Source organism: Chaetura pelagica, unplaced genomic scaffold (assembly GCF_000747805.2).
Source record: "Chaetura pelagica isolate M959 unplaced genomic scaffold, ChaPel_1.0 scaffold31, whole genome shotgun sequence".
Lineage (NCBI taxonomy): Eukaryota > Metazoa > Chordata > Aves > Apodiformes > Apodidae > Chaetura > Chaetura pelagica.
Genome location: NW_009952481.1, coordinates 2,575,452 through 2,600,608, shown reverse-complemented (window position 1 = coordinate 2,600,608; position 25,157 = coordinate 2,575,452). Strand labels below are relative to the sequence as shown.

The 25,157-nt window shown below is 39.4% G+C and overlaps 1 protein-coding gene across 1 annotated transcript in view; it reads right to left on the bottom strand.

Moving 5' to 3' along the window:
- Positions 1–21,946, bottom strand: part of PRLR (prolactin receptor) — a 54,738-nt gene extending 32,792 nt beyond the window's left edge. Inside the window, exon 1 of the mRNA XM_010008734.1 lies at positions 21,882–21,946. The gene's annotated coding sequence lies outside the window, so the exon portion shown is untranslated. The remainder of the gene's footprint in view (positions 1–21,881) is intronic.
- Positions 21,947–25,157: the final 3,211 nt, after the last annotated feature.

The window sequence follows — 25,157 nt, the reverse complement described above, 5'->3', positions numbered from 1 at the left end:
CAACTTCACAAAGAGATGTCAGAGAGACAAGCCAGATTTTTTGTTTGGATTCAAGGCAAAAGGAAAGGTTTGGATATGTAGATTCATGGGTAATCACCACAGAGGAGACAGAAGTTGTCTATTCTATAAGATGCTGACCTGGAGGGAGAAAGAAAAAGGATCAAGAGTAGACCCCTGCAGAGAAAGAATACAGATGACATGCTGTAGTAGTCAGGGGAATCACAGAAGAGATAAAAGGAAAACTAACATGTCCTGCTGTGTGTATGTCTGTACATGTGTGCAGACAGAAGGGAAGGGAGGCTGAGGAAGAAGAGAGACACTTGTGGAGGAAAAGGGACAAATCAACAACGTTGTTTGTGTTTTTTTAGAAAGAAATTGACTACTCAGCAATTTAACTGATATGTCACATGCTGCATGTTAAATAGTGAAAGTTTGCATAGGAGAGCTTGTGGAGTCACTATTCTTGGAGATTAAAATTAGCCAACTATCCGTGTTTGTCTAATTAGACATGCAGAAGCAAGTATTTGCTTAACATTGCATTCAGAAGAAATATTCTAAAAACTGTCTTGAGGAACAAATCCGTAGTATTTGCCTGAACACAGGTAGGGAAGAAGAAGAAAAAAAAAAGGCTAAATTGACCTTACCTCTGACATACAACAGCTGTTTAAATTAGGAAAGTGGAAAACCAAACACAACATGTTTGTTTTAAACTCCCTGAAATACTGTGAACATTTGGAGCTCCCTAGTATGTAGTAAACACCCCCGCAAGGTTTGTGGGTAGGAAGCCTGACATATTCTCTTGCATGTGTTAATCATACTGAGCTAGATGTGGCAGGTAAATATTATTGCCAAGACTAAAAAGAACAGTTAAGTACAAGCTACTGAAATTTTACTTCTTACTGGGGACACTGCTAGTGGAGAATTGAAACAGCAGAGGTAGCTGTGTGTGGCATGCACACAGGAATAACAAAATTCGGGAAATGCTGCACATGAAAAGGGACAATGTGTCTGTATGGAAGCACTTTGTAAGAAATGCACTAAAAATGGAAAGCAAAAACAGTAGAAAGACCCAGCAGGGTCACCTATATTTCATGGCACTTATTAAGGTTAGGCAGAACAGCAAAGAATTCCAGAATCATAATTCAGGTTGGCTGGGAGATTGGGGGATCACTAATTCACCCTCTACTGAAAGCATTCACCCATGAGACCAGACTGGGTTGCTCTGGGCTTATCCATTTGTAGCCTGAAAATCTCCTAGAATAAATATTGCACAACCTCTCTGGGGCATGGTGTTCCTCTGCTTGGCTGTCCTCATGGTCAACAAATACTACCCTATATTGAGTTAGAACCTCTCTTGTTTCAGTAAATGTCCCCCTGCAGCAAGAGCCTGCTCCGCATTAAGCTCCCCACAGGTACTGGAAGGCTGCCATCAGCAAAATGCAGGCCTGTGTTTTCCCTTCTATTTATAGTGCTGCTGTCCTGTTGTCACTCTCTGGTTGCAATCCAAAACTCTTGGAGCATATATCTGAATTTTAGGCTGACTTTCTGATGCACTAGCTGCATAATAATTCTGTGATACCTGTGACCCTTTCTCCTACTTAGAAGCAAATGAAAACAATGTACAACAAAAATCCCTGTCTTCATATCTTGAATGGATGGATGCAGTTAGAAACCTCCTTTGCCACAAATAAACTGCATGATCTCAGTAGGGAGGTAAGGTGCACAGTACCAGGAGTTCAACAAATCATGCAAACCAGCCTGTGGGCTCTCATACTCTCAGAAAAAACAGCTGATAATGAAAGTCTTGAAATTAGGGATTTCATTATAGGCTCAGAAAAGGACTTTGTATTTTGACTGGTATAATAATATTAGCACTCTATAGCCAGTTTGGCATGAACACTCTAAAAATTACAGCAGAATAAACTGACACAAAAAATGCCAATTCACAGCTAAAACAAAACCTATCCAAATTTATGTGAGAAATAAATGGTTCAAGAACCTTTCACACTTATGGGAGAAGTGCTTCTTAAACCTGGCAAGATTAAAAATAAATCAGCTAGAAACAGCTGGCTAGTGTTTCATATGAAAGTAATTACTATAGGTGGGAACTAATTTTTCATAGTCTGCATGTCTCTGCATCTAGCCCATTCCTTTTAATGCCACTGTCCCTTTCCCTGCAGACAGACATACTCTGCAGGTGTTCATTTAAACCTACACCTGCAGATTAACAGACAATGTACTGGGTAGCATTAGTATTTCACTAAACTGACTGCATTAGGAGCGTGGAATCTATCAGAGAAAGATTGTTGCCTGTTAGATTAGATCACTGGACAACAAATATTTAACGTTGGAGATTGAAGGGATACAACACAGTTTTATATGTAGAGAAAAGGCACCACCTTGCCTTTACTCAGCAACAGAAAATATCAATAAAGTTCTGAGATTCCCATATGCTTTACCACTTTGTGTATTTTGTTTTGTTTTCTTGGGGTTATGTGGTATAAGCCTTGCAAATCTTGGTGATGTTGATGGATTATTGTACTTGTAAGGGGAAGAGCAAAGCCCTTTTTTTCATGCCATCTGTATATAATAGAATCAGCTTATGAATCACAGACTCACAGAATGGTTTCGGTTGGAAGGGACTTTGAAGATCATCTAGTTCTACCTCCCCTGCATGAGCAGACACACCTTCTACTAGACCAGGTTGCTCCAAGCCCCATTCAGCCCGGCTTTGAACACTTTCAGGGAGGGGGCTTCCACAACTTCTCTGAGCAACCTATTCCACTGTCTCACCACCCTCACACTAATGAATTTCTTCCCAATGTCTAATCTAAATCTCTCTTCTTTCAGTTTAAAGCCATGACCCTTTCTACTATTGCTACACGTTTGTAAAAAGCCCCTCCCCAGCTTTCCTGTAGCCCCTTCAGGCACTGGAAAGTGCTCTAGGGTCTCTCTGGAGCCTCCTCTTCTCCAGGCTAAACAACCCCAGCTCTCTCAGCCTGTTTTCACAGAAGAGGTGCTCCAGCCCACTGGTCATCTTCATGGCCCTCCTCTGGACTCTCTCCAGGAGCTCCATTTCTTTCTTATGTTGGAGGCTCCAAAGCTGGACACAGTACTCCTGATGAGGTCTCATGAGAGCAGAGTAGAGGGGGAGAATCAACTCCCTTGACCTACTGGCCACACTTCTTTTGATGCAGCCCAGGACACAGTGGCTTTCTGGGCTGCAAGTGCACATTGCTGGATCATGTTGAGCTTCTCATCAACCAGCACCTGACTGCTGAGCTGGGTCTCAGTGCACTGGACATTTGTGTTCTTCATCTCTGTCAGTCCTCAACTGCTTTGATAGCCCTGTGAGAGAGTCCCTGTGTAGGGGCTGCTGGTGGGGCTCTGACAAAATGTAGCCCTCCATCTGTATGCTCCTGGGAACACTGCTGACCTGCAAGGCTTCCCAACAGGTAGAACAGATCCTCTCTTTCGACAGATCAACTTGAAAAGCCATTTCAGCTTCGCACAAGGACATCTTCTGTACACAGATGGCATGAAAAGAGCAAAGAAGAAGATGAAACACATCTTCTGTACTCAGATGGCATGAAAAGAGCAAAACTAGAATAAAATATCAGACCCTTTAATATAACGAACAACTTTTCCCCCATGACTGACTGTTTCATGTTCTAGCTATGGGGTTCATCGCACAGCTTAACAAACTCAAACTTAGTGTAGAACATTCCTTTGACTCCTTGTAGTTTCTTGGGATTCCTCTTGACGTGTCTACCTGCTTCACTTTTGAATACTGGTATCTACATATTCTTTCCATTCTCTGGCTGCATCTGTCTACTCTACATTTTCTGGAAAGACTCAGAAGAACTAGTAGCATCAGGTGGCTTAATTTTTCAAGTGCTTCCCTTTATTCAGGTAAATAAGGAACTACTTATATAAACAAGCTGAAACATTGCACATCCCTTAGAGTAAACAGCTGATTTCAATGCCACAGAGGTAATATCAATACAAACAATAATAAAAAAACCCTATAATTTCCCTTGTTAAATTTCATAATAGCTCCATAATTTCTCTCACACTTTTTAACCTGTACAGAAATTACTGCTATTTCTATTTTCTGTGAGGGCACAGAGAGTGAAATACATTGAATACACTTAAAAATTAAACTTGAGTGATTACTTCACCATCAAAGCTTATATGGCAAATATTCTGTGTAGCTTCCTGCAAAAAAGGAAGGATGAAGTAAAAACATAACCTTTACTTTAAAATAATTTTTGCTTTGCTAACTTTTTTCCATTCTGTTTTTAAGATTATCTATAGGTAGATTTTTTTAAGGATTAAAATAAACTAATGCAAATTATTATTTGCATGACATAATATTCTTAAACAAGCTACTGATAAAACCAGTTTATATAACATTGAATTTTTACATACTACTTTTCATATTTCAGATTAACATGCACTTCTATGGATAATGCCTTGCAAACTAAGAAGGCTCAAACAGAAAATCACAAACTAGGAAGGAATTTGGAAGACCGTGTGTAAGAAATGTGTTGATAAAAGTATTATTGGAAGCCAAGCAAAGGGGAGCTGATTCCTTTATAAAAGTCTCTGTGAAAGAAATACACTTGAATATCACAAACCTCAAGATTATAAATTCAAGCCTTCACTGCCTGTCCCAGCCAGACCAAGTATTAACTTGTCACTCAAGTGTTTTTTATACTGAGGAACAAAAGAGGAAAAACAAAGTTTATGTTGACCTAAACACATCTGGTAGAAACAGGCACTCAACAATTACTTCGTTTGACATATAACAGCACAAGAGAGGGGAGCGTGGAGCCACAGTTTAGGGAGGGGTTGCATGAGTAACCACAGTGAGACAATATAGTCCTCAAGGATGAGGACAGGATGCTTAAATGCTTGTCAAGGAAATAAAGGTCCTGACTGGATTGACTCCAAGAGAAGAAGGTGAAGCACGAAAAGAAGATTAGTTTAAGCAGATTCTATACATGAGCTGATTTGTAGTAGCTGGATTTGTCTGTAAGGAAAAGGAGTATTTGTATTTTTAACAATTACTGTACATATAAAATACATCATTCCAGATGTAATTTTTGCAGCTAGAGATGAGGTATTACTGAATTTTATACTTTGCTGTAACCACATGCCCTTGATAAAAATGAGCACGTCTTGTTTAAAAAGTAAGCTGACTACTGACCATGCATACTGTTCTGTTAATGATTTACACATCCAGGAAAAGAAACCCTCAGATTTATGTACACCACCATGGTAAAGCACATTTACAATAAATTCTGCAGTCATGAAGTAACAAAGAAAGTATTTTCTTTAACTGCCGTGACTCTACAAAAGCATCAAAACCCCACTCAGTCACAAAATGTTCAGCCATCTGCTCTCACCAATCTGAGCTCCTTTAGAGTACAGCAAACACCTCTGCTCCGTCACAGGACAATGCAAATCAACAAGGTAAGAACGAGAAGAAACTACCAGGTTGTCTTGGTTATTCTAATGCCCTATTGGCTAAGAAAGACCACGTAGACACACACAAAGCTGAAAGCAAATCAGCAGATCAAATTAAGGAAGCTCTGAGGAAAAATGTCAAGAAAAATAAGTTAGGAAAGACTTTTAGAAAGGATATGTAGATAAAAGCATACTTGAACTGAGATTGACTGTAGCATAAAAATGCCATGAAAATGGGAGTCTCCACAGCAGAGAATTCTGTGCTGTAAGTGCAAACCATCAGCCCATCCCACAACAGAAAAGAAGATTGCTGCCTAAAGCACAGGGCTGAAAAATCTTCTGTCAAAAAGTGGAATGTGAATAATTGTTGGGGTTTTTGATTTCCAAAAGATTTCCTGTAAGTTTTATATTACAATCTGTGACTCAGTCACAAACACATTGATCCATTCAGCTAAATCTGTTTTTTCTCAGAAAATCCCTGAAGACTATTTTAATGCAGAGGCACACTGTTTTAATGCAGAAAGTATTTCAGCCCTGATTCTAGACATTTGCCAAGCTCAGTATCACATAAAACATCCATGAAGAAATAAGCTTGCAATAACGTATTTGTGTTTTATTATCATGACAGACCAACTTTCAACCATTTGTGTTTTCTACAGAGACAGCTGGCATATAGAAGATAAAAAAATGTGGGAAAGCTGTGAAGAGAAAAAAAGGTTAATTAAAAATAAAGGAAGCATTATTAGAGAAAAATACTTGAGTCAAGGGATGCCTTATCTTCCTAAAATCCTTGGAAAATCTCTATCAGTATCCTGTTACACTTGGTTTTATCTAAACAAGGTTATAAATACGAGATGAACTAGGACCTACTGACACAGAATATGTAACTGAACTTCAATTAATACAAGCAATTCTTAAATACCAATGAGACAAAGAGTTTTTGTTGGCTGACAAAGCAAATCTTGCACACTCTTGAGGAGAAGAGATATTAATTAGGTTTGGGCCTGGAGAATAAATTTCAGTTTCCACTTGTTCAATAGTTTTGTGGACTTTAGGCCCCAATTGTTGATTTTGTTCCATTGTATTATAGGTTATGAAAAGCAGAGGAAGAGCTCCAGAATGCTGTTCAACATTTTCATAAGTGATGTGGATGTTGGGATCAAGTGCACCCTGATGAAATTTACAGTGACACCAAGTTGGCTGGGGAAGCAGAAACTCCAGAAGGGAGAATCACCCTCCAGGATGACCTGGACAGACTGGAGAAGTGGGGTAGCAGAAACTTAATGAAGTTCAATGGGGAGAATTGTAAGGTCCTTCCATCTGGGAACACATAACCCAGAAGTGCAGTTCAGACTGGGATCCAACTGGCTGGAGAGCAGCCCCATGGAAAGGGAGCTGGGGGTCTTGGTGGATAACAGGCTCAACATGAGTGACCAGTGCTCTGCAGGGCCAAAGAAAGCCAACAGGATGCTGGGCTGCATCAACCAGGGCATCACCAGCAGAGATAAAGAAGTCATCATCCTGCTCTACTCAGTGCTTGTCTGACCACACCTGGAGTATTGTGTTCAGTTTTGGTCCCTGCTCTACCAAAAGGATGTGGACAGGATGGAGAGGGTCCAGAGAAGGGTCCCAAGGATGATCAGAGGACTGGAGGACCTGCCATATGAGGAGAGGCTGAGAGGAATGAGCTTGTTCAGCCTTGAGAAGAGAAGGCTTCAGAGAGAACTTATTACCATGTTCCAGTACTTAAAAGGGTGGCTGCCAGGAAGATGGAGATTCCCTGTTTACAAGGAGTCAGATTGAAAAAAGGAAGGGTAATGGGCACGAGTTGCTCCTGGAGAGATCCTGATTAGATATAATCAAACACTGAAATAATCTCCCAAGGGAAGTGGTGGATTCCCCTACATTGGACATTTTAAGACTCAGCTGGACAAGGTGCTGGGCCATGTCATCTTAACAGTATTCCTACCTAGAATGGTTGGACCAGATGATCCTTGTTGTCCCTTCCAACTTGGAATTCTATGATTCCATGGCTTCTAGCAACAGGCTGGCGAGACAGTTGGGTCTGCCACTGGAAGAGCTCAAGGAGTCTGGTATGTGAGGGAGGAAAATCATTCTCTGTTATAGTTACACTTTTGCAAATAGGACCCAAGGTCTGATCTGCAAACCTTAAGAATATGCTAAGAAACTACTTTGGGGCAGGAACACTCCTACATTAGGAATGTATTTCATAAGTGGGAAAACAGGAGCTATACTATTGGTATGAATTAGGCATGTTTTCAGCATGCTGAACAGTGCCTGTCTTTCTAGCTATGCCAGTGTCACAGCCTAAACTTAAACACCTAGAGAACTTTCAAAATCAAAATACAAGAAGCTGATATATTTTGCAAATAATGGATTTATATGTTTTTAATTTGCTGAAGTGCCACACAAGGTACCTACAGACATCTGGAAATCTGACAGGAGATAGTACAGAAGATTATTCCTAGCTGAAGGTAACATACTCAGCTAGACACATATGGTGCTTTGTGCTGTAACTTCTATCTGTTTCTTCCACAAGCTTGCAATCATCTCCAACTTGCTAGTTCTTATTTTTAATATCAGTAGCATATTCATTATTAAATCTAGCAAAAAATTCTTTACGATCTTGCCTGAAGCAAATTAATTGGTACCTGGCAACTCTCCGACATTCCAAACAATAATTTAAATAGTAATCCTCTTATTTTCTGCTTGATTATACTAGTACCTGAGGCAGAGCACTTGTCTCCCCTCCCCCCATTGCTGGGAGCTGTTATTTATCTGTTAAGCTGCCTGGAGCTGGCAGAAGCAGCTACACCTTAACCCGTGACTGGCCAGATATTGTGTCACCTTTGTTGGGTTAGACTTGGTGGAGCTGGGACAAATTTCTGGTCTTACCCTCTGCTGGGCTGGGGAACTGCCAGCAGACACAGAGGCACCTAGTTTTTGGGCAATTTGGGGATTGCTGGAGTGGGACCCTCTGAGCCATATAAAAATGGCTCAAAGTATATTCTCAAGAAAAGGATGAAGAAACCATGAGCACCAATATCATATTCCCCCTAGCAAAGAGGAACAAGTAACCCTACCATTAACATTTCAGTCCTCTCAGTGAAAGACTTGGAGCTCTGATGGTTTGCTCCTTGAGGCAGAGTAATGCTGAACTCAGCAGGCAGAGGCAGCAAAAGGATGAGCACAGAAACAAAGGTAGAGACTAGGAATCAAGTGCACAACAATTTTCATTGTTTGACTATTTTTGAGACTTTCTCTGAAGTTGTATTCTTTATTTTATTTTTCTGTAGCAATTAGATATAGACTAGTAAGAGTTCTTTGATGAGATTCTTCCAGTATTTCCTCCTTGCTTGGATATAAAAATTGCTGTATGTACTGAACTGGCATTGACCAAAAGGAGGTGACAGAAATTTGACAGAATTATGTATGGAGCTTAATATATAGATTCAGTTCTAAACCAAATCAGTATAATGCTTTCTTATGCACAGTCTTCAGCTGTAGCTGCTTCTATAGTCAATTATCTGTTTCAGCATTTGTTTCTTATAGTCTTTGTAATGTGCAAACCATGCTTCAGAAACAAGATAGTTTCTGGCCTGGACTACTGACTAATGTGTAGTTTAGTGTGATGTTGCTACAGCAACCAAAAAGATGGAATAGCATATATCATTTACACATTAGTTGGAACATACAGCTTTCTAAAAGCCATTAAGCAAGCAGAGGTGCTGTGATGGAGGAGATGAGGATGTCTTAAAGCACTCTAAAACAGTTTCCATTGTTCTGAAGGTCCAGGGATGTGAATCAAAATAATAAGCAGCACAAATAAGATTCAAGTATTTAAAAATACAAGAGTCTTTCTTTTTTAACTCATAGTATCAGCAGTTCTCAGGGTCCAGTCGCCAGCAGAACATGTTCCTAGATCACGGACAAACAACTTAAGACCTTTTACTTAAGACTTTGAAGAAGTGAATGTTTGTGGCCCACACCATGGCATGCAGTAATCTTGTAGACCTCATGTTGTGCACAGCAAAACAGCTACTCTCTGAATGAAAGCTTGAGAGGTTTTCAAAATGGGGGCCATGACCTTGCTCCAGTGGACCTCCTCAGCAAACACATGTGGCTTCATTAAAAGTAGTCTTGATCCTTCAATGCAAACTAATTATCTCTCCTACTGGCTGCAGACGCACAAACTAATATGAAAACAAAACCAGTATGGGCTTGTGTGGTGGTACTGTTGGTGACGGATAGATTGAGCAAATTGGCAAATTTCAAATTGGTGTATTTCCTAATTTACTGAAGCTATTTATGCACTGAGTTTGTAAGTGACCTGGAAAACACGCAGTTTATAATGTCACTGTGGAAAAAAGTACCCATGACTGGGTTAAACTTTTTAGATTCACCAACAGGGTGCACATTTTGGACAAGAAAGTGCAGAAAACATCTGGGAATGAGTCTCGGGATGTTTTCCAGACCACAGCAGAAAGATTAATGACATAAGTCTGTGAAGCTAAAATGGAAGCTTGTGGAGGGACTGAATAAGGTTGATTTCAGAAAAAAATAAGAAAGAGCAGTAAAACAATCTATAGAGTGGATAGGCCTGCTGCTCATTGTCAAAAAGGATATAATTCTTTGCTTATGTATAAACACAAGAGTTTCATAATTATGTAAAAAGAGAACATTTTGTCCTGCCAGCAAGAGGAGAAATTCTGTAAGCAATGGAGGATGCCCAGTCTTTTTCTACATGTAACTACCAGAGGATTTCTGGTAGTCATTCAGAAGACAGACAAGTTTCTGCACATTTAAGACACTCCCTGAGAGCACCAAACAGTGAAGCCTCTTCCTGTCACGGACATGACTGCCTATACACCACAAATGGGCTGACAAAAGTGTAAGGCAAAAGTATAGGAACTATCACTGTGGAAAAGGAGTGGAGAGGAAGAACTCTTGTTAGAGCTCCTCACTTTGGGGAGATCTACAGAGCCTGTAACTGCGCATGAATTCATCACCATAATGTGATGGATAAGAATAAAGAGGGCCTTCAAGACACTCTGCAGACATCACCTCAGAGGACAGTGGTAAAACTTATATTCACACTGCTATTGGTGTCCTTCTATCCATGGCACACTACTGTTCCAGCAAAATCTTTCCTAGCCATCAACTCATCTAGGTTTACAATTCAGAAACAATGAGATACAATTACCAGCTAAATCCATCCAGCTGGGACACCCCTTCCTCCTTCTGGCAAGGAATACTTAAGCTGTTGATCTTATTGGCCTCCACCCAGTCTGCTAGTTGGCTCACATAAAAAGAAATGCCCTTCTCTCTGGAAGGATCTGACAAATTTTAACCAAGCATGACAAGGAGCAAAGCTCCAGTGAGTCAGTTTTTTATCACGAAATAGAGAGGACAAAGATACCAAGACAGGGCATGAGATCATGGCTCTGGAAGGAGTCCCTGAGGATGCCACAAAAGATGGGGCACAGGACAGAAGCTCAATCCCCTGCCTAGTTATGCTCTTACAGAAAAGTCTCCACTGCAATCCTTGCTGAATGTGCTTTGAGCCACTGAGAAAACCACGTGTGCTGTCAAGTAGACACATGCAAGTCTGTCAGAGATGCTCTGGCCAAATGCAGAATTACAAGGACTGGCAGCTGTGCACCATGATTTTTCCAAAGAATTATTTCAGATGGAGGCTCAGGACCCTGTCATATCATGCCATATTTTCTCCTGAGGCATTCAAGGCTGCAGGCAACATCTCTTCACTCAATCACTGTTTTCATATTGCTCAGCAAAGTGAGTTCTAGCCTTGGGTGAGTGCATTGTGAGCTGAATTTAAGGCAGGTCTGCAGTGTCTTGCAGAAGAGAGGACAGCACAAATTGCATAGCAGAAGAAGAAAGTACAAGGCAGCAGAACTAGATTACACAATGTAAGGATTGAAAAAGGGGAAATACAGATGTAACTCTCGAGTCTCCACTGAGTGTCAGCTCTGAAGGAAGCTGCTCATTTGCCCTCAACAAAAAAGCAACATACAAGGAGGAAAAGCTTGGGCAGCAATAAAAAAACTTATAGGAGAAAAAAAGAAAAAAAAGAAAGAACCCTGCTGGCACAAGCTAATGGAAGCCAAATGTCCTGTGTACTCCACTAGACTGTGCCTTGGACAGAGCATTTTCTGAGCTCATACACAAAGGAAAAGAAAAAAAAGTGCTGTTGTGTGTGTCCTCCAAGGGCCACAGCTCCTGCCAGGAGAACCTGCTCCTATGTGGGGTTCTGCACCGGCTGCAGCGTAGGTATCTGCCCCACCACGGTCTCTTCCACAGGCTGCAAGGGTACTTGCTCTGATGCCCAGAGCACCTCCTCCCTTCTTCTCTGCCCCTCATGCTCACTCTGTTGTTTCTCATACTTTTTTTCCTCACTCCTCACACTGTCATGCAACATTTTACACCTTCTTAAATATGTTTCCACAGAGGTGTCACCAGCTTTGCTGATGATCTCAGCTGTGTCCTGTGGTGGCTCCAACATGAAGCCAGCTGGAACCAGCTTTTTCTGGCACAGGGTAGCCCCTGACCTCAGGCCACCCCTGCAGCCCCCCAGTACCTTGACATCTACACTCAATTTGTCCACTAATACTTCTGATGTTAGGGCAGCAAAGCCTGTTCTGGCTGGGTGGCTGGCTCAAGCTCTTTGCTGTATTAGCTATGAAAATACAGGGATGAAGAGTAAGATGAAAGAAGAAGAGTTTGCAAGGGGTGAAAGGAAAAGATTTAAAATCTCAAGACTCTGTGTCTTCTGTGAACTAGACAGGGAGTAGTTTTTGCATGGCTGAGCAATACGGTCTCAGAACTACAGAAATATCGAAACTGCCTGACCTTGCATTTATCCAGCCTGCATCTTGTCCTTCTCCAGTTTCACATGTATCAGCTTTTTGACAGCAAACTGACACAACAATATCAAATGTAGGCATCTAAGGCAGTAAATAGGCCACCCGATCCAACAGGTTTACGTGCTGACATTATGAAGCACATCTAGTCCAAGGGAGGCAAGTGCTATGGGGATCTTGCCAGCAGTAATGCAAGGTTTCTAGGACAGCTTTTGCTTCACCTATTTAACTGTCTTTATCTCAGTTCATGACTTCTCTCACTTTTCCTCTTCCAATTCTCCCCCCATCCCACCAGGGGGTGGTGGGCAAGTGGCTGTGTGGGAATTAGTTGCTGGCTGGGGTTAAACCACAACATCCTGTTTGGACAGAGCTGATGAATACCAAGGGATGAAGAAGTTGCCTCAATAACCATTAATCACCAGCATTAGCACTGGGAGGTCAGGCAACAGAGAGAGAAATACATAAGCCCTGACTGGGCTATTTGGAAAGGAAGGAGGTGTTTGTTACTAAACACAAGGAGCAGGTTCTAGGCTCTGTGGGATGAGGCTTTCCTTAAGGAAACCCAGACACAACATTTTGCAAAGATGTGCAGTAGTGATTACTGAAGAGATTTTGATAGAGAAGGATTTAATCAACAAATTCAACTCCTGAGTTATTGGGATAGCAAATGTTATTATCAAGGCATTTCTCCAAAATGAGTATGTATCAAAAACAAGCAAGTATATCAAAATGGTTACATAGCAGCGTGGGTTAACCAAAAGAAAACTCTGTTGACAAAATAAAACCCAAACCAGTGTTATCAGGTTAACAAAAACTGCTCAAGTAGAGGAGGATATTTTGATTTCAAGGAAAATGTTAGTAAGTCTTTCCATGGCTTCAGCTTTTCCTTTTAGGCATCTGCATTGTCTAAAAGCAATGGTTTTGGTGAGCGATGACTAGGTAGCTTCTTCACAGCAATGCATTATATCTTGGATTGCCTCATTCTAAAAAATCCTCTTGTTTCCTTTAAGTCCCATAACTCCCTGAGAGACAGGGAATGCATGTTCCAGTGAGAATGGTGCCTGACAAGTAGACTTTCTCCATTTCTTAATTAAAAAAAAAAAAAAAGGTAGGTGTTTTTTTTGTTTGTTTGTTTGTTCAGTACTCTTTTTTCTTATTTTATTCCCAGATTTGGCTACAAAACTGTCACTCTGCCAGAATCCAGGAAATGCCTTACTATAAATTAAACCTGATTCTCATATGCTTGTTTGGAAGGTGTTAATTTCAGAACACACTCAATTGTGAAGGTTTATTCTCACAGCTCCTGTAGAACTTGATGAATGCTCACTCACAATGAATTCTTAAAGCCTGATATGTAATAATTGCACTTCAAGGGCTAAGCATATGAAATATTCATAAAGTTACAGCTTTCCTTGTAGATAATTGTTTAGCAGTCCTCTATGTATCACCCTCTTTTCCTGACATAATAAAACTGGAAATTGGAACAGTTCATGCCTACACACAGAAAGGACAATAGTTGCATACACGGCAAGGGTCAGTTGCTGTTAAGGTCATGCCAATCTGATTGTGCATTTAGAAGACTGCAGCAAAGAGTAGATATTTGCAATTGCTTTAGAAAGGGACTTTTTTTTTTTTTTTTTTTTTCCTTCAGAAAGTGCCCTTTCCTTGTTACTACTGTATTACAGAATAAATCTGGTCTTGATCATGCTTGATCATCACAGAGATTTGCTTTAGTTTATAAAGATTTGAAAGATGTTTCGTATTTTGAAGTTTTCTACCCTAACTGAAAAAAGGACTTTGAACTGAGAAGAAGTTATTTCATCACTGTAGACTGGAGTGAGTTGAGTTACACAACTAAAGACTATGATGAGAAACCTTTGAGTGTTACATGAAGGGGAATAGGAACAAAAAGAAGACTGTAGAAAAAGACTTAGAGGTTAGCATACCTCTCATTGGAGGTGTTACTGTGGAAATCAGGGCAGAAATCTTCACCATCCTCAGGTCTTGCAAATAAAAGTTTTGCACAAACAGGAATCGTAGAAAACTCAGAACATCAAAAGATACATTTGCCCACACATTCGAATCTTACTTAAAGGGACAGTGAATTTAAAGATAAATACGTTTTCATCTTTAGAAGCACAACAGAAAAGTGGACCTATGTTTTAAATTACCCTTAAAATGTCTGATCAAGGTAAAACATTCACTAATAATCTAGTTTCACTGTTCTACCTCTAGCAGGTGATAAAATCTTTCAATAGAACTGACTAACTAAAGCAGCAAGATCCCAGTTTGTACAGCAAAGTATATAGAAAAGGGTACTTCCTTGAGCTACACACAGTTACATATAATTTCTAGTTAAATATAATTTTCAAAGAGAAAAACATTTTATAAACTTTGAAAAAAAAAACCAAACAAAAAACCCAACCAAACAAAAACCTCCAGAATGCTTTTCCTTATAGACATTGATTTTATGATCATCCAACAGAAACATCAGGTCTTTTCTAACTGTAGTGAAGAAAGATAATCAGCTACACATGTAGACTGCTACAAATGACTCAAGTGTAACCTTTTTGTTCTCCCATCATAATCTAGCCTTAACTGACTTCTTTGATACTAGAACAAAATGTTGTTCTGGACACAATCATACTGAACACAGGACTGCAAGCAACGTGAAGGAAGAATTACATTAGTGCTATTCTCTAAGGTTGAGACTGGTGATGGACAGACACATCATTTTTTACTAAGTGACAACAGCGGGATTTAAAAACTATTCTTACTTAGTGTGGACCAAATACAGTTTTAATACGTTAAAGCACAATAAATATAAGGAAATCTGTAAAATTCAGTCAGCAGAGAGCTCTGATCACCCAAAGACATTTCAGAAGATCAAGTATATTATTTCAATTTACTTAAGAGAATAATTCCATTGTATCATGATGACAAATACATTCGTCTTGTAGGACAGAACATTTTAAACGTAAGATGGTTTTAGACAAGATTTTTCTTTAAATGTTGCATTGAATTAATCATCTTTTATCAACCATGTAATTTGCATGTATATGAGTGATGGATGGAACAAGAACTTATCAAAGATATGTGTGTTTTTGGTTTATAGATTTGATTTTTTAAAGACTTTACAAGTCTGACTTAGAACCACAGTCCCACATGAACAGCTAAATCTGTAAAAAAATCTAAAAAATCTGTAGTGTTTGTTTACGGCCGGTTAATGAATATGTGAAAGTGAAGATTCAGAATCTTATAGTCTAGCTTTCTTATATAAAGCAGAGCACAAGACTTCCTACTGCAAATGTACAGTGCAGCTCATCCACAGGCATTTTCCATTCATTGTGTGTGAGAGTAGATACCATAAATGATGTTATGGTCCCTATGCCTTGGGTAAATCCAACTGTAAGAAAATGTCTATCCTTTTCCAAACACATAGTCCTGTTTCTGGAGAAAGCAAATGGTGTTTAGAGGTACAGTATGGCTTGATTCTCTATCTACATAAGGGAGAACATAAAAATCAGATACTGCAGGCACTGGAAGATAGAAAGTTTTTCACACTTCCTTCCTCCTCCCCCAACCAAAATTTTTATTCCTTCACTTCAGATCTAGCTCTGAGCAGATGCATGTTTCTATAAAGCTGCCAGACCTCTGAGCACAGTCCTCATACCTTCCCCTGGGCTGGGGGTTTGGTTATCTGGGCTCAGAGTCTTCTTCAATAATGGTGCAGAAGTCTGGGTTTGAAGATAGCCCTTCCAGGAAGCTCAGCTAAGAAGCCTCGGTGGGTGCTCTTGCCCATTTTGCTCTGCAGTGGCTTTTAAGCTGAGGGCCTCATCCTTGGCCCCTGAGCTCTGCTGCTGCAGGGTGCAGTGGTGCTGCTGGTACAGGCACCCCACTGATTGGGATGCTGACCCTGAGCCTCGAACTTGAGCTCCTGGCTTGATCCCTGACCTGCCTCATCTCTATGGACTTGTCTGGCCATCTGGGCTCACAGCTGAACCTGGCTACAGTCACTAGGTTTATTTTGGCACTGCGGGGCTGAGCCCTTGCACAAATGATGAATACACCACATCAACACAGACTTTTGTTTCTGCTTAGTTCCTTGCTGGGCAGCGTAGCATGTGTTTGAGACTGCAGCTGGGGCATTTTGACACTATGTCTGAATGGATCAGTGAAGTCTCACTTCCCTCACCCTCCTTGCTCCTCAACACATGCTCCCACTTCTCCATGTGTCTGCTGAATGCCGAAGTGACAAACACCTACCTTGACAAAAAAATGGTCAGGTTAGCAAGTTACATCAGCTTCACAAGGGCTCCAGTGAGCACCAAAGAGGGTGCAAAGGAGTTAGTGCTCATTAGTAGGCAGCAATAAAGGAGAGAAGTGAGGAGTCGGTGAGCAGGACCTGCCCTTTCACAGAAGCATTCACTGGCTTAACTCAGCTGCAGCAGCAAACACAGTTCTAAAAAGTTATGGCCATGACTGATGACTGTAAAATCAAAGAGTGCTATGCTACATTTCTCTAAGAGTTCATTAAGGGATACAACAGAGACATAATAGTTCGGCTACTTTAATAGTAAGCATAAATCTACATCTACCAGGCTTTCTAGATAAATAAGTCTGACAATTAAAGCTGCACATGGAAGCAAAGGAAAACAAAACAATTCATTCTTTACTTCCCATCAGCAAGCCATGTCCAGCCACCTCCTGAGAAGTAGGTTCTCAGTATACGTAGAGGTTGCTCCAGAAGAAAAGTGTCATAAGAATGACTTCAACAACATAAGAATGACCTCCTCTTCTCCTTTCTCTTAGCTTTTATTGCTGAGCAGATGTCATATGGTATGGAACATCCCTTTGTTCAGCTTGATTCAGCTATTCTGGCTCTGCCCCCTCACAGCCTCTTGACCACCCCCAGACTACTGTCCTTTGGAGGGGGCATGTTGGAGAGATGGCCTTGATGCTGTTGCAAGCACTGCTCAGCCGCACCCAAAACTCTGGTGTCTTATTGCCACCTTTCTAGCTACAAATACAAAGCACAGCACTATGAGGACTGCTATAGGCAAAAAAATTTAACTCCATCCCAGCCAGACCTGATACCCTCACCCAGCCCAACCCTTCCTGAATTTGCCAATGCCAAAAAATTTCAAATTGCACTCTGCAGAAACCAGGCAAGATGTCTGACCCACCAAACTAGAGAATCTCACTATGTTTTGATGATGAATGTTTGTAAGTTCTCTTTATTGAAGAAAATTATTACACAAGGGTTCCAAGAGGTCTGTGGGAAGTGCATAAACACAAGAAGTGTTTATGTAAGAACTACTCCCACTCAAGTGCACATTGCAGATTTCCACAATGTTGGACACAGAAATATATTATTGGATGCCTGATTAAAAAAATGGTAAGAAACAAAAAAAACAATGTGCAAAATGTATCTCCATTGTAGAGAGCTGGACTCCAGAAACACATATAGCATAGTTTTCTGTTTAGTTTGGCAGCTGTACATGCATGCTTCCTAAGCAGAGCTCCCAATACCATTAGCAGGGTTATACACATGAAAGAAAAACAATACTGCATTAAAAGAATAGTGCAAGTTCAAGGCAACTGCCCCACTTACCAGCGTGGTAACCTGTACTCATCTAAGCAGAAGGTCAACAAAATCGGGCTTTATAAACTCAGTTACCACTAACATGGGCAACAGAGACTCTGAAAGCTGAGATTGTACTCTATCATCTTTTCCCTTACCTCCCATTTTTTCCCAAGCAACTCCTTTCACTTGCACATGTTGGGAAAGACAGTCAGGAAAGGAACTGTGGGAACACTAGCCAGACCTGTCCTGCCAGTGCTGCCTGATCATCACATCCACAGTGCTTGAGGGGATCACGACCTCCCCAGCTCCCAGAAAGCACTTTCATCCCTCCACAGGCAGCAACTCAGCTTCACAAAGGCACACTGAAGCCTTTCATATTCTTCACTGGTATGTCAAAAGCTCAAGAGTGAGAAAATCCAGTGCCCCTACATACATGAACCAGCTCTGGCCACTGCCTAGACTTGCAATGAAAATGAGTGCTGCAACTGAAATAATAGCTGAACCTGACATTCCAAAGATGTGACACTAGTATCATGGTTCAGTCTTAAAAAAAATATTTTTTGAGTTAAGGGAGATGTGTAATATTTCATCAATCTGTCATCCACAGACATCTCTACAGATCCACCCTCGGGGAGGCAAGAACTGGAAGAAAAGGCTGGAAGAAACCACCTGATTCAGCCAAGCCACTTGCTATTATGAATAATGATATTGCATAAGCTTGTTAATGAACTAATCAAGACACATTTTAAAAGCAGCTACTTCTGAGGCTCTCGCTGTTCTTAGTGGGAGGTGATCCAGCCTTTAATTACTTTAACAGAAAATAACTATCTTCCAACTTCCCACTGAAGTTTATTTTCTATTTTACATCTACTTGTTCATGTGGCTCAGACAGTTTAGAGTTTTGCGTTTTGTTATCTTGTCTGTCCTTAGTGTTACAGCCTCCCCTTGGCATCCCTCCTCCACCATACAACATGTTGTGGAGAGTATCCCCTCTCACAGCAAATAGTTGGGATGTTGAAGTCCCTGACCATAGAAAGGAGACTTGGAACTGGGATGATCTTTAAAGGTCCCTTCCCATGCAAATAATTCTGTGATTCTATGATTTTATTCCTTGCTACAGTAAACAGATTGTTTTTGAGGTAACTTCTTGTAAGAAAGGCTACTAGGATAGTAAGAACAGAGACTTTCTTTGCATCTGATCCAATTTTAATTTATGTTTCTTGTATATGAATCAGTAGAACATCACAAATAATTGTAATGTGTTCACTAGAATTCTGCCTAACATCATTAACGCTTGTCTATTTCTTCTAGAAAGAATTCAGCTAAGGCAGGCCAAAGCTCCTATGACAGTACTTGCCAAAGCAATTTGCTCTTGTTTCCAACTAATGAGCTATTGGCTGAAACTGTCTTTTTTGTTACTAGCCCGCCTCAGTCCTTGCATTCCATTCCATTGGATTTGCTTTTTGTACTACAGGATTTCATTCTGTTTACATTCCTGCAGTTCTCACGGTCACCAAGTTCTTCCCATACGGCACTCTGATATTGCTTTGCAGAACTGGGAAACTTCATCACTGTATTCCTATCTTTTGTCTCCAAGTGATTACAACATGCATTAAAGACTCAACACTCGACTGAGGAATTTAAAAGCTAATCCTGTTCCACACAAGAGCTTTCCTCTAATTGCTAGTGTTATTATCTCTTGAGGTACAGATTTACACATCCTTTTCTAAATTCCACTTTTCAATCCTGTAGTTTCCTAGCTGTCAAAAGTATGGTCTACTGAAGTTAGATGAGATTTACTGCACTTCTATGTAGACAGGTGTCAGATTAGTCTAGCTCTAACTACTTCAGCCTTTCATCCTTCTCTCCCTTTATTTCTGTCTTTGTCTCTACTTTAAAAGGACTGTTCTAAAGTTCTGTGCGTTTTCTAAATTACTCTGACCAGTGCATACCTGCTCACATCTAGTTTTCCCACTCTCTTCTTTGATGTGGATTGTATATACATAACATTCTTGGGTCATCTCGTAATATCCAGGAATGAACAGACTTTATAATTACATGTTCTGCTTTCTTATACCACTTCCACACAGCTATGTGATGGAGACTGTCCATTCCTCAACATCAGTAGATTACTTGGGAACTCAATAAATAATTTGGAAAAAGAAATCTTGTGTGAAACCTTGAAATAATAGAACACCCCAAGTGATGTATAACTGTACAAATCAAGGCTGGAGAAAAGTTAAACATCTACAGCAATCTGTATGAGTTTATGAAATGGAGAACAATGTTGAAACCTGACTGTGCATTGCTGTGTGTTAGCAGTTTGGGGCACTGTTCTCAGACCATAGGCAGTATGTTTTGAATTAGCAGTCCGGTTTTCTGTCACCGTGTCTAAAACACCCCTGGTTTTGGGGTTATCAGATCTTTAAAATTATATTCTGGCATTGTCTTTCAGAGATTGGCTTCAGTCCAGATGTTTGTCAATTCATAATTTCAGCTGCTTAAAAAATGTTCTGCAGTCTTAAAAGCAAATCCTTTTCTTTTCTTTTCTTTTCTTTTCTTTTCTTTTCTTTTCTTTTCTTTTCTTTTCTTTTCTTTTCTTTTCTTTTCTTTTTTCTTTTCTTTTCTTTTCTTTTCTTTTCTTTTCTTTTCTTTTCTTTTCTTTTCTTTTCTTTTCTTTTCTTTTCTTTTCTTTTCTTTTCTTTTCTTTTCTTTTCTTTTCTTTTCTTTTCTTTTCTTTTCTTTTCTTTTCTTTTCTTTTCTTTTCTTTTCTTTTCTTTTCTTTTCTTTTCTTTTCTTTTCTTTTCTTTTCTTTTCTTTTCTTTTCTTTTCTTTTCTTTTCTTTTCTTTTCTTTTCTCTTTTCTTTCTTTTCTTTTCTTTTCTTTTCTTTTCTTTTCTTTTCTTTTCTTTTCTTTTCTTTTCTTTTCTTTTTTTTTTTTCCTTTCTTTTCCTTTCTTTTCTTTTCTTCTGAAATATCTTATTTCTTACATTACAGTTTCAAGTTACAAACTCAGGTTTGTGTCTTCTATTCCAGGAATAAAATTCTCACAAAAAACTATAAAGTTGCACACATTCACATAAAAATGAAAATGCCAAGCAAACACTCATAGAATGTTACTGTAAAAAGTTTCTAAAGAAAGAAAAAGTTTTCAAATGACCTTTCAGGATCTGCATGTCCAGCTTCATTCCATAAACTTGAGGAAAATACTTGAAATTACCTACATACACAGATGCAGCACTATGTCTAGCTGAATGAAAAAAAAACTCAAACAGCAAAATAACAGGTATAGTTCAAATCCACAGAGGGTTTCATTACATTAAATAAAACTAACTGGCAAGTATTCTTTTTAAGTGGACTTGATCCCAAGTCTGCTTCTTAACAAAGTCTGAAGTGTTTTTGCAAGTGTTTCTTTTGAAGTATTTCCTTTCAACTGTCTCATTCCATTAAACACAAATCCCAGTGGATATTTACTAACATGTAAGTTGTTTATTCCAATACTTAAACTGTGGAGCAGGGACATAATTCAATTTAAAAGTCTGGTAATTACTTTACTTGAAGTAATGTTGCATTTAAAACTAAAAGTCAAAGATTATATACATTTTTTGTAATATAATACAGAAATGTTCCATAACCCTAGGCTAATAGGAATTTTATGTCAGCAGTAGTTTGCCCACAGCTTATGTTTCAAATGGGGTTCTCACAGCAGAGCTCTATCCTACCACTCCACATACTCTACTTCTGATTACTAAAGTAATTCCCAAGTTATTTGCAAACACAGTGTTCAAGGCCAAAACGAAAAATCAGAACATCTAGTCCCATTTGCACATCTGAGGCTAATACATTTAATCCATTTAACAAAATAATTCCAGATAATATGTATCATCCAGAAAAAAGTCAGAAGTAACAGTGTGATCTTACCAGGCTCTGTTCCCAAGCAGCCTCCACTGATTTCAGAAACCTTCTTTGATTCCAAATCTCCTGGCTGAAGTGCAGTGTCGTGGCTTTTTTCCTGTCAATTGACACAATTTTTTTTTGTGACAATATTCAGCTCATGACTAGCTTCTCCCTATGGACTTCTATCATGAAGTCCTTATTTAGACATTATCCTTGATAATTTATCTGGGGAGGAGAATCATGCTCAGAACTGAAAGTGTATTGTTAACTTTTAATTTTAAGCTTTCTGGTTTTAGCTTCTGGTGATCTGTTCCTATTATTTTAACCTCCAGATGAGCACCCTTTGATTTCACCAGCATTCATAAAATACAGGAACATACTAAATGCACGAGAATGCATTCATAGTGTTGTATAGAAAGATTGTAAACAAAATTACCCTTTTATGAGGCTAAACTTGTTGAGATCTCACGTTAACCTACAGCATCGAGCTGACAGTACCCAAGCTCCTCACCCTTTCTGAAGCTTCAGCAGTCCTCAGAATCAGTGATACAGTCTCCACTTAGGACTTGTGAGCTACTCTTTTGTACCCAAATATGCCTAACACACTGCACAAATGTTTCTAAGCTAGCGTGTGACTCAGACTGACATATATGATTACCTTTTTCTTGTCCTTATTTACCTGCATAAGAATTGTTGGCCACTTTACTCAGGAGTGATTTAGTTATTTCTTTCATCATCAATAATTAATCAAGCAGAAGTAAACACAGTATTGCTCTCTCCAGACGTCTTCTGAAAACACCTCTAAAGAAACACTATTACCTCTAGAAATCTAGTGTGTATTTTATTCAATTTTTGAAGCATTAACTTTTCAAACAGAACTCTGAAGAGAAAATTAAGATGTTTTTCAAATAAACTATTTTCCTGAACATTACATGTAACCCAGAACCTCAAGAGTCTTTTGAAAAGAAATCTTGCATTGGGATTTAAAGTGGTCCCTATAGTTCAAGAAGAGCTTTAGGATTTGTCTCTAATTTGGATGTCCTGTGGTTAACAAGACCAAATTGACAACCAGTTGATGTAATCTAAATTTAAATTATTTTGTTGTTAGATCCTGTCACCTACTGGGATCCAGCAAAGCCTGATTCTGAAAAATAAATAATAATAAATTTGGCTTACCTGTGTTCTTACACTGTTCTCAACAGAACTACATCTACACCTAATGCCTTCTGCCTGCTAGATCACGTTCATTTTCAATGGCAGCTGAGAGGATCAGAGGACACAATTCTAATACAAAAACATCAATGTATATTTGAAACAAAGAAAAACAGTCAAGGACAATGGACAGGATGAAACAGTACTACTACTGGGACCTTTTAAAAAGCTTGAGAAAAGCCCTGTGAGTATTAAATAATCTGAAATATATCTACACTCAGAAGACATGCAGACTTTTATTGTGCAAATATTTGGTGGAAAATTGTAAAGCCAAACAAAAATCTTCAGGATAGAATTCTTTCTATTTTTGTTTTTCTGAGGAACTAGAACAAGATCAACCCTCAGAGTTGGCCTTTAAGAGTCAACATGATATGATTTTCTAAACAATAATGCAGTTATTTAAATATATATTCTGACCAAATTTATCCTTCTTGGCTTGATGAGTTATAACAGGGTCAGGCTTTTTTTAAGTTTCAGATCAACTGAAGATTACATTAGTGAATAGTTTTTCAGCAGAAAGCATACCTGTAAATCAGTATTATTTTGGTATGTCTCCTGGAGATCTCTATGTTCAGCTCTAGCTGATCTTTTGAACAAACTGCACCTTCTGTGCACCTGTGATCTTCATTGTTTGGTGCTGTGCCATAGTTTACTGTTTCATGTGCCTTGCCTGTGGAATTCTCCAACTAGCTAAACAAAGAAACAAGAGTCTTTGCTTGTCAGAGTCTTGCCTATGTATTTTTAACTTCAGCAGTGTATTTTAGGCAACACAGAAAATAGCTTCAGTAAAAGTCATGTACTGGTAAGATATCTGCTTTGTAAAACGCTCCAGAATGTTTTAATTAATGCATTCTCTAAAGAAAAATATGACTGGCTTCTGGAGGCAAATATCTTCACTGCGGCTGGGGATTGAGGCAATGGGGCACAAAACGTGGAGAGGGGTGTGCACATCATCTGCCGCACGTGGAACCGGGAGGGGTGGTGGGCAGATGTTGGTATGTGCAGATGATGACACACGCACTGCTGCTCCACGTTGTGTTTCAGTCCCGAGTACTGGGAAATATTCATGCAGCCTTTGGGCTAGGACAGCAGCCAAGAGCTAACTCTAAAGCTACTTGGTTGCTTAGCAGGACCATGCTGCCTGATGAACAACCCACTCTGCAGACAAGGGTGCCTGGACCTGAGTTTCAGGGTGGACAGACACCAGCCTCCCATCAAGCTAATTGTGGGAGGTTCTGTCTGGGAAAAGTGGCAGAACCAAGGAGCCTGGAGGCAGTTTTTAATCTACCAGTGCTGTATCAAACCTGATTAAACAGTTCTGAGCATGGCACTAATTTATCAAGAAGCTTCTTACTTCATCTTAACCCTCACTAGTGCCTACAGTCATAGGCTATGATCTGGATTCGTAAAGAAAAGCAAGTAAATTTAACTAACACTATTACAGTTATGTAGCTGAAATTAAAAAATGAACAAATGGTAACATTAATTAATTGATTTAATATCCTTAATTTTTCTCATGAGGCTCTTTATATGGGAGTTAATGAGGTGCCAGTCATCACTCGTTGGACACTGACTGCTCAACATTTAAGAGGGTGATTAAACAATATAGGTGCTTAGTTCATTCTGGCAACATGACAGGATTGAGTTTATTATTTAGGAAAGGAACCAGATATTTTGAGCAAGGAAGAGGCGATCATTCTAGGTATACTTGTCTGAAATTATTCTCATAAAACTCACTATCCTATTAGCTCTTTCCTTAATATGAATTAGGACAGAGGAAAATACTTAACGCATGGTTTGCTACATAAATCAAATAGGGCATAGTATTTTAACATGCAGAGTTACTCCAACTGTAAAACGGAGAAGGAGTCAACATGGCTAAGGGAATATCTATTATCTTAAAAATATTTTTTTTTACATAATATAGGAAGAGATTATTAGGACAACCTACTTATAAACTACAGATGTCAACCTGTGAAAAAAGTTACCATTTTGTAGTAGGGGGTAATTTTCTTCTAGTCTTTTTGGTGATGCTGAGTAGTTAAGTCAGTTTATATGATATAGTTCTATAACTTGAACTAATTTCAG